Here is a 10,570-nt window from a genome sequence, read left to right as displayed (position 1 = left end):
AATTGAAAAGTTTGAATATAATAATTCAAGTCCAAATTAATAAGTCCAAACTCATAAGTAACCATAAACGGGGGTTGAACTGTTGAAACGTTTTTGACTTGCAAACACTATATAGCACCTGCTGCTGCTGCTGCTAAGTCACCTCAGTCGTGTCCGACTCTGTGTGACCCCATAGACAGCAGCCCTGAGCAAAAATGTGAACTTTTGCTTGCCTGCAAGTGAGACGGTACTTGGAATGCACTGTCTTTGTGAACAAACTAGAGATAATAGTAGGTAAGGTTATGGGAAGGGTGCCTTTCAGAGACTGACAAACTTTCAGAAGACAGATTCTTCTGGGAATATGGAATTTCCAACTGTGTTAGGACTGTCACTGTAGTAAGGCTGTCACTGACTGGTTGCCTACCAGAAACACAGAAGTGATTGAGGGACTTGCCAGTTGGCTACTGTTTAGCTTAGTGCTTTAACTGACTGGCTAACTTTCAAGTACTGGGGTTTTATTATCATTGATTGGCTGACTTTCAGAAGTCATAGTGATTTGAGTAAGGCTCTTGTTGATTGGTTGATTTCAAAAGAAGTGTACTAATCTTCTGCGTGCATGCTCAGTCTGTTCAGTCCTGTTGCACTCTCATGACTCTATGGGCTGTAGCCCACCAGGATCTTCTGTCTATGGAATTTTCCTGGCCAGAATACTGGAGTGGGTTGCCATTTCCTCTTCCAGGGGATCTTCCCAAAAAAGGGATCGAACCCAGGTCTCCTGCCTCTATTGAACTGCTGGCAGATTCTTTACCACTGATCCAGTGGGGAAACCCATACTAATCTCAAGTTATCCCAATAATGGTTGCTTTTTCACAACGTGAAAATTTCTCTAAAGAAAGATCTTTTCCTTTTCTGAGTATGAAAAATGAGTACTTTTAATTTTCAGTTCTCTCATTTGGCTTTCTTTTAGCCAAACTTGCAGGATGGACCATAAAGGGCCATCCAATTTTTGTTTGTGAAGGAACAACTTTCAGTTAGGTTGCCATTTAAGTGATCCAGCATGCCAATTAGCATGGTAGAAAAATAGCTCTAACAGTGGAATTATTTATTTATTGAAAAAAGCTGAGTATAGGACATTTAGCATATCCTAACAAAGTCAAAGTGTCCTAACAAAGATAGGACACTGAAAGATGAACTCCCTAGGTTGGTAGGTGGCCAATATGCTGCTGGAGATCAGTGGAGAAATAACTCCAGAAAGAATGAATAGACAGAGCCAACGAAAAAACACACCCAGTTGTGAATATGACTAGTGATAGAAGTAAGTCTGATGTTGTAAAAAGCAATATTGCATAGGAACCTGGAATGTTAGTTCTATGAATCAAGGAAAATTGGAAGTGGTCAAACAGGAGATGGCAAGAGTGAACATTGACATTTTAGGAATCAGTGAACTAAAATGGACTTGAATGGGTGAATTTAACTCAGATAACCACTATATCTACTACTGTGGGCAAGAATCTCTTAGAAGAAATGGAAGAACCATCATAGTCAAAAAGAGTCTGAAATGCAATTTTTGGATGCAGTCTCAAAAATGACAGTATGATCTCTGTTCATTTCCAAGGCAAGCCATTCAATATCACAGTAATCCAAGTCTATGCCCCAACCAGTAATGCTGAAGAAGCTATAGTAGAATGGTTCTATGAAGACCTACAAGACCTTCTAACTAGCACCCAAAAAAGATGCCCTTTTCATTATAGGGGACTAGAATGCAAAAGTAGGAAGTCAAGAAATACCTGGAGTAACAGGCAAATTTGGCCTTGGAGTATAGAACAAAGCAGGGCAAAGGCTTATAGAATTTTACCAAGAGAACACACTGGTCATAGCAAACACCCTGTTCCAACAACACAAGAGAAGATTCTACATATGGACATCATCAGATGGTCAATATCCAAATCAGACTGATTATATTCTTTGCTGTCAAAGATAGAGAAGCTCTATACAGTCAGCAAAAACAAGACTAGGAGGTAACTGTGGCTCAGTTCATGAACTCCTTATTGCCAAATTCAGACCTAAATTGAAGAAAGTAGAGAAAACCACTAGACCATTCAGTTATGACTTAAATCAAATTCCTTACAATTATACAGTAGAAGTGAGAAATAGATTCAAGGGATTATATCTGATCAACAGAGTGCCTGAAGAACTATGGACAGATGTTCCTGACATTGTACAGTAGGAAGTAATCGATACCATCCCAAAGAAAAAGAAATGCAAAAAGGCCAAATGGTTCTCTGAGGAGGCCTTACAAATAGCTGAGAAAAGAAGAGAAGCTAAAGGCAAAGGAGAAAAGGAAAGATATGCATACCCATTTGAATGCAGGGTTCCAAAGAATAGCAAGGAGAGATAAGAAAGTCTTCCTCAGTGATCAATGCAAAGAAATAGAGCAAAAAAAATAGAATGGGAAAGACTAGAGATCTCTTTAAGAAAATTAGAGATACCAAGGGAACATTTCATGCAAACATGGGCACAATAAAGGACAGAAACAGTATGGATTGTAACAAGTAGAAGATACTAAGAAGAGGTGGCAAGAATACACAGAAGAAATATAAAAAAAAAGATCTTTATGACCCAGATAATCATGATGGTGTGATCACTCACCTAGAGCCAGACATCCTGGAATGTGAAGTCAACTAGTCCTTAGGAAGAATCACTATGAACAAAGCTAGTGGAGGTGATGGAATTCCAGTTGAGCTATATCAAATCCTAAAGGATGATGTTGTGGAAGTGCTGCACTCAATATGCCAGCAAATTTGGGAAACTCAGCAGTGGCCACAGGACTGGAAAATGTCAGTTTTCATTCCAAACCCAAGGAAAGGCAATGCCACAGAATGCTCAAACTACGGCACAATTGGACTCATGTCACACGCTAGCAAAGTAAAGCTCAAAATTCTCCAAGCCAGGCTTCAACAGTACGTGAACTGTGAACTTTCAGATGTTCAAGCCGGATTTAGAAAAGGCAGAGAACCAGAGATTAAATTGCCAACATCTGCTGGATCATCAAATAGCAAGAGAATTCCAGAAAAACACCTACTTCTATTTTATTGACTATGCCAAAGCCTTTGACTGTGTGGATCACAATAAACTGTGGAAAATTCTGAAAGAGATGGGCATACCAGACCACCTGACTGGCCTCTTGAGAGATCTGTATGCAAGTCAGAAAGCAACAGTTAGAACTGGACATGGAACAACAGACTGGTTCCAAATAGGAAAAGGAGTACATCAAGGCTGTATATTGTCACCCTGCTTATTTAACTTATATACAGAAGACATCATGAGAAATGCTGGGCTGGATGAAGCACAATCTGGCATCAAGATTGCCAGGATAAATATCAATAACCTCAGATATGCAGATGACTTCACCCTTATGGCAGAAAGCAAAGAACTAAAGAGCCTCTTGATGAATGTGAAAGAGGTGAGTGAAAAAGTTGGCTTAAAACTCACCCTCAGAAAATTAAGATCATGGCTTCTGGTCCCATCATTTCATGTCAATTAGATGGGGAAACAATGTAAACAGTGATGGACTTTATTTTGGGGGGCTCCAAAATCACTACAGATATTGACTGTAGCCTTGAAAATAAAAGATGCTTGCTCCTTGGAAGGAAAGTTATGACCAACCTAGACAGCATATTAAAAAACAGAGATATTACTCTGCCAACAAAGGTGCATTTAGTCAAAGCTATGGTTTTTCCAGTATTCATGTATGGATGTTGGAGTTGGACTATAAAGAAAGCTGAACACTGAAGAATTGATGCTTTTGAACTGTGGTGTTGGAGAAGACTCTTGAGAGTCCCTTGGACTGCAAGGAGATCCAACCAGTCCATCCTAAAGGAAATCAGTCCTGAATATTCATTAGAAGGACTGATGCTGAAGCTCAAACTCCAATACTTTGGCCACCTGATGCGAAAAACTGACTCATTTGAAAAGACCCTGATCCTGGGAAAGACTGAAGGCAGGAGGAGAAGGGGTTGACAGAGAATGAGATGGTTGGATGGCATGACTGACTCAATGGACATGAGTTTGAGTAAGTGCTGGGAGTTGGTGATGGACAGGGAAGTCTGGTGTGGTGCAGTCCTTGGTGTCGCAAAGAGTCAGATATGACTGAGTAACTGAACTGAACTCACTGAACAAAGTCAATATTGGACACAGGGTAGAAGTATGAGATATAGAAAATGCTCTCTGTAGACAGAATACCTAACTACCCTAGCCTTCATCCTTCATCATCATTCTCTGTTCATTGAAAAATAAGTTGAAATAGAAATTCCACAATCTCAGTCTACTTCATATACCCACTTAAATGTGTTCCCATTTCCCTTGACTATTTTCCAGTTGATAATATAGATAAATTCTTTGTGTAGTTAATGAAGCCAAACAATTCCACTTAATCGATCTCAGCACCTCTTATATGATCAAAGACTCAACAAACGCTCTTCTTTTTCTCAAATTTATATCTACAACCAAGTCCTTCCCCCAGACCTCAGACCTGTATATCCAGCTGCCTACTGAATATGCCCATTTGGTTGCCTAATGAACACTGTAGTCTTTAGGTGGCCACAACCAAGATCCTAATCCATCCCTCAAGAAGCCCCAACAACTTTATCACTGAACCTACACTTCACTTTTCTCTTTCTCAGTCAAAGATGATGCCATCATTCTAGTTGTTAAGACAAAGTCTCTTCATTCATGCTGTCAGAAAATTCAATTTTTCTACCTTTGAAATATATCCAGGATCTAACCAGGCCTCATCACTCCATGATAAACCCTGATCCAAGCCAATGCCAGGTTATTGCTGTAGCCTATTTATTGGTCCAGCTGCTTCTCTCTTTTCCTTTCCTCAGTCTTTCTTAAAGCAATAGCCAGAGTAGTTCTACTAAAACAAAATCAAAACTTGACATGACTGTTCTCATACCTTTTACTTACCATCTCACTGAAAGGAAAATGTAACGGCATTGCTTTGGCCATCAAGGATGTACAACATATGCCCCTTGTTAACTCTCCTGTTATTTCTCCTTTTGCTCACTCAATTCTAGCCATACTGCCCTCCATGCTTGTCAAACACTAGATACAGTCCATTTCAGAACTGAGGTTGCTTTTGTCTAGATAGTCTCATGGTTCTCTCCCTCACTGAGTGCAGGTTGCTGTTCAAATGCTACCATCTCACCTGAGTATGTTGTCAGGATAAAAATTGCAACACCTCAATGCTCCATATTCCCTTTTCCTTTTTCTCTATAGCACTTATCATCATCTAACTCTGTACATTTGGTTGCTTATTGTCTGACTCCCCTGACTAGAAGGTAAACTCAATGAAGGCAGAGGTTCTTGTCTGTTTCCTTTATTTTTATATTCCTGGTCCTTAGAATTTTACTTGGGTATTTAATGAATGTTTGTTATTATTGTTGTTTATCTCTATTGTCATTGTTGTTGCTGACATTGTTATGAAGTACTATAATCTCAAAACAAAATCCATTACCTATCCTGCTAGAATAGCTTTGTCCTATCTCCAAATGGGTTACCTGACCATAGATATTTGATTTAATTAAAGGAATATTGTTTGAATATCTATTATCTGCTTAATGTTGACTTACTTTTTCAGTGGGAAGAGAAATAATATGAATACTATGTCATTCTAGAAGAGCTTAAATATTTTTTAGGGGGAAGATAGACTATGAATGTAAAGAAATTACATTCCTAAATTCCTAAAGAAATTTAAATTCCTAAATGATAACATAAATATTAAATCTTAGTCTTTCAAACATTTAACACATATTTTTCTGGGAAGTTACTGTCACTCACAGCCCCATCTAGATGTCATGCATGTAAATAAACAGAGAGGAGAATGACCCTTAGGAGGTCATATTTTAATCAAATGTGCTAAATCCATTGAACAGAAGAGTGGCCAGCACTAACGAGAGTGATACTAAAGACAAAATTCAAGAAGTAGGTGGCATAGGAATTTTGTCCGGACAATACAGACAACCTTCCATAAAAAACTGAGAACTCAATGTCAGTTCATGACCCAGAAATGCCTTCCATCTTGTCCACTCTCATAAATCATAATTCAGGGTTCTGTCTGCTCATGCCCTGGGTATAAGTTATTCTTACACATAAATCTGTCTCCAGTGGATCTTGTGAGAAATGGTATTACTCTGAAATAAAGTTTGAGCCACATTCAAATCTACTTTGCTGATGGAATATAGATGTGGGTTAATTAGGGACTTTGATTATTGTCCCATTATTTTGGCTTTGGAAATGAGTACAATAGGATTTTTTCTGTATTTACAAGGACAGATTTCACAGCTTGTGTTGTTCTCTAACATAGGCTGCAAACTTACTCTGCTTTGGTCTCTGTGTGGAAATGGAAGGCTGTTAATCCTTCGGAGTTGCCCCATCTAACTGCTCCAGTACACTTAGCTTGCCCTGTTTCCTAGCAACTGGTTCAATCTAATTTGTTTTCCTATAGCAACCCTTCTGCATTTGGCTTTCTTGTGTCTCTTCCTCTTGTTAAATGGATTGATCAGTGTCTAATAGCCTTTACACCATATGTCTATGAAACTAGCTTTCCTCTAAAAGAGCAAGATACTGGATACGTTCAGTGGAGCAATTTTTCATTTGGGTCTGACTATTAATATCAGAGAGCTCCTTGGTCATGTACATTATTAATATTATTTTATAATATAAAAACTTCCATGATGAGAAATCACTTTCCTTCCCAATGGGTCCTTATTAAAAACCACATAGATAATTTTTACTTCTCCACACAGTTTCTAATTCATCTAAATTATGTGAACTTGCTCATGTGTGAGCAAATTTTTTATTTGTTTATTGTTTGTATTACTATTTCTCTCTCTATCTTAAAATGAGTGTTAAGGAAAAAGAACTTTAAAAACTTTGAGTAGTTGATAATGCACATCCTGTATACAGAATGGTAGCCAGTTTACATAGAGGGTAAATAGAGAGGTAGCAACTAATTTTGCCTAAGGTCAGTTTTTACATGCCCAGTTGGATCAATATACTAATACAGATAAATGATAATATAAATTATGAGCTACTGTTTGTATTACATGATAGATTTTGTGTGTCTAGTGGGCCTGCAGTAAGACTTGCTCCATGAAGTATTCTCTCTTGGAGACATCCCCCCAGAGAAGGAAGACCAGAGTGATGTCAAGCACGTCCACATAAGCTGTCCAAGATATTCTACTACTTTCTAGCAGAATGAATAAGAAAATGGAAAGAAGCCAGTTTATTCTTAGAGAAAATAAATCTTCATGGAAATCTGTAATGGTACAATGTTAGGTCATACTAACTGTCATTATTACTATTTCATGTATTAAATTATTACTGTTATTATTAATTATTACTCTTTCATAGATTATTACTATTTCATAGATTAAAAATCAACTGGATGGATAAATAAAAGTAACAATCTTTTGGGGGTGAATTAAGTGCATTTAGACTGTAAATATAAGACTGGAAGCTTCCCTCTACCACAATGTTTTTCAATTTGCAAAAGATATCAAAGTCACCTGAAGAACTTTATCAAAACACACTTGGCCAACGACCTACCCACAAAGGGGTTTCTCTTCACCCAGAGTAGGATTTCAGAGGCACATCGCAAAAAAGTACGATCAAAGTTTTTGCAAAAATAGAGACATATGCATCCACTACACCAAATAATGTCGTTCTGTAATGAGAAGTAGGCATTTTGTGTAATGCATAATTAAGGGACACTTTAAATAGGTAAATGCTGCTGCTGCTGCTGCTAAGTTGTTTCATTCGTGTCCGACTCTGTGTGACCCCATCCCTGGGATTCTCCAGGCAAGAACACTGGGGTGGGTTGCCATTGCCTTCTCCAGTGCATGAAAGTGAAAAGTGAAAGTGAAGTCACTCAGTCGTGTCCGACTCTTCGACACCCCATGGACTGCAGCCTACCAGGCTCCTCTGTCCAAGGGATTTTCCAGGCAAGAGTACTGGAATGGGTTGCCATTGCCTTCTCTGAAATAGGTAAATAGAGGTGACTAAAATAAATCCTGATTACTGTAAATTGGGATGCTTTCAGATATGAAGAATAAGTTCTTATATTATCAAAGTACTATATTAGCATTGCATAGCAGCTTGGCTTCTCCCTCCTCATCTTCTATAGGCGTTGTTCAGTATCAGCATCTTCAGGGCCCAGAAATTCACAAGGGTTCTAATTGAAGGAGTTCTTGCTGTCTTTCAGAAAGCCATTTGAATTGCCAGTTCCTACTTCAAAAATGTCACTGACAACTCAAGTCCATAAATGTCTATCATTCTGATTTTATAAAATAGATATAGTTTCTATGCATACCTGGTTGCAGATATTGGAAAACTGAGATCATATCTAACACATAGAGATATGTATTTTGTCCTGCCTGTGTACTTTCCCCTTACCTGGAAGCTAAATTTGCATTTAGAAGATACTCAAATGTCTTTCAAATGAAACAGTAAGTGAGTGAGTGAATTAAAAAGCTGCTATGTTGTTTGTAGAAGTCTGGCCAGCAATAATTTTGATGCTGAATTTATTAAAAGTTTGAAATTTTCTAAATAGAGCTGGAAAGCCCTATCTTATATACTGGAGTAGGAAATGATAACCCACTCCAGTATTCTTGCCTGGAGAACCCCCATAGACAGAGAAGCCTGGCAGGCTGCAGTCCATGGGGTCACAAGGAGTCAGACACTACTGAGCAACCAAGCACAGCATATCTTATATATACATTGAGGATTTTTTTTTCTGAAGTGTTTCAATTCTTTGGCTTATAAATAGAGTTCTAGTTACCTCAAAAGTCCCAGGTTTCTCCTCATGAAATACTAAGACTACCAAGATTTCTGATTTCAAAATGTAATCTAAAAGTATCCCAGTCTGTCTGATCTTCTGTGTTTCACTTAATCCACTTGACTTTGTTCTGAATTGTGTGGGTCACACCAATTAACCATATTTCATTCTTGGAACTTTTGTCTGATTAATCTGTCTTAGTTTGGCTGTGGGCAGGCAACCCAAAATAATATGCCTAGCTGTTTGCTTCAGAAATTTTACCAACATTTACACCCTATATTCAATTGTTAGAGTTCAGCTGGAGCTACGGCACAAACTTAAAGATCAGCCAGCTTCTCAAGGAACACTGATGTTATCCAAGGTCTGCCATCCTTGTGAGTGGTGAACATAGTGAATAGTCCTTTTCAAAGGATGTATATTGTACTTCAGGTGCCATTGTGTGAACTCCATCCTTTTTAAACATATTTCACTGTGGCTAACTTGTAGTAGGGGAGTGAATTGATCCAGTTCTTATTAAACAAATTCTCCTTTCTCACTTAAAAAATACTATACTCTATCATGGATTTAAAATACAACAGTTTTATATTTCTTAAGTGATGGTAGTTAGGTTTTTCCTGTGGCATTTAAAATATTTAAGTATGTTATATAATTTCCTGAACTATTTTTTTAACATTTATTTTTATTTATTTATTTGGCTGCACAGGGTCTTAGTTGTGTTTTTCAATTTGTTAATGTGGTGTATTACATTGATTGATTTGCGGATATTGAAGAATCCTTGCATCCCTGGGATAAAGCCCACTTGGTCATGGTGTATGATCTTTTTAATGTGTTGTTGGATTCTGATTGCTAGAATTTTGTTTAGGATTTTTGCATCTATGTTCATCAGTGATATTGGCCTGTAGTTTTCTTTTTTTGTGGGATCTTTGTCAGGTTTTGGTATTAGGGTGATGGTGGCCTCATAGAATGAGTTTGGAAGTTTACCTTCCTCTGCAATTTTCTGGAAGAGTTTGAGCAGGATAGGTGTTAGCTCTTCTCTAAATTTTTGGTAGAATTCAGCTGTGAAGCCATCTGGACCTGGGCTTTTGTTTGCTGGAAGATTTTTGATTACAGTTTCAATTTCCGTGCTTGTGATGGGTCTGTTAAGGTTTTCTATTTCTTCCTGGTCGAGTTTTGGAAAGTTGTACTTTTCTAAGAATTTGTCCATTTCTTCCTCGTTGTCCATTTTATTGGCATATAATTGTTGATAATAGTCTCTTATGATCCTTTGTATTTCTGTGTTGTCTGTTGTGATCTCTCCACTGTCATTTCTAATTTTATTGATTTGATTTTTCTCCCTTTGTTTCTTGATGAGTCTGGCTAATGGTTTGTCAATTTTATTTATCCTTTCAAAGAACCAGCTTTTGGCTTTGTTGATTTTTGCTATGGTCTCTTTTGTTTCTTTTGCATTTATTTCTGCTCTAATTTTTAAGATTTCTTTCCTTCTACTAACCCTGGGGTTCTTCATTTCTTCCTTTTCTAGTTGCTTTAGGTGTAGAGTTAGGTTATTTATTTGACTTTTTTCTTGTTTCTTGAGGTATGCCTGTATTGCTATGAACTTTCCCCTTAGGACGGCTTTTACTGTGTCCCACAGGTTTTGGGTTGTTGTGTTTTCATTTTCATTCGTTTCTATGCAAATTTTGATTTCTTTTTTGATTTCTTCTGTGATTTGTTGGTTATTCAGCAGCGTGTTGTTCAGCCTCCATATGTTGGAAT

This window comes from Bos javanicus, chromosome 11 (assembly GCF_032452875.1).
Source record: "Bos javanicus breed banteng chromosome 11, ARS-OSU_banteng_1.0, whole genome shotgun sequence".
NCBI lineage: Eukaryota > Metazoa > Chordata > Mammalia > Artiodactyla > Bovidae > Bos > Bos javanicus.
Note: the sequence above shows the minus strand (reverse complement) of the source record.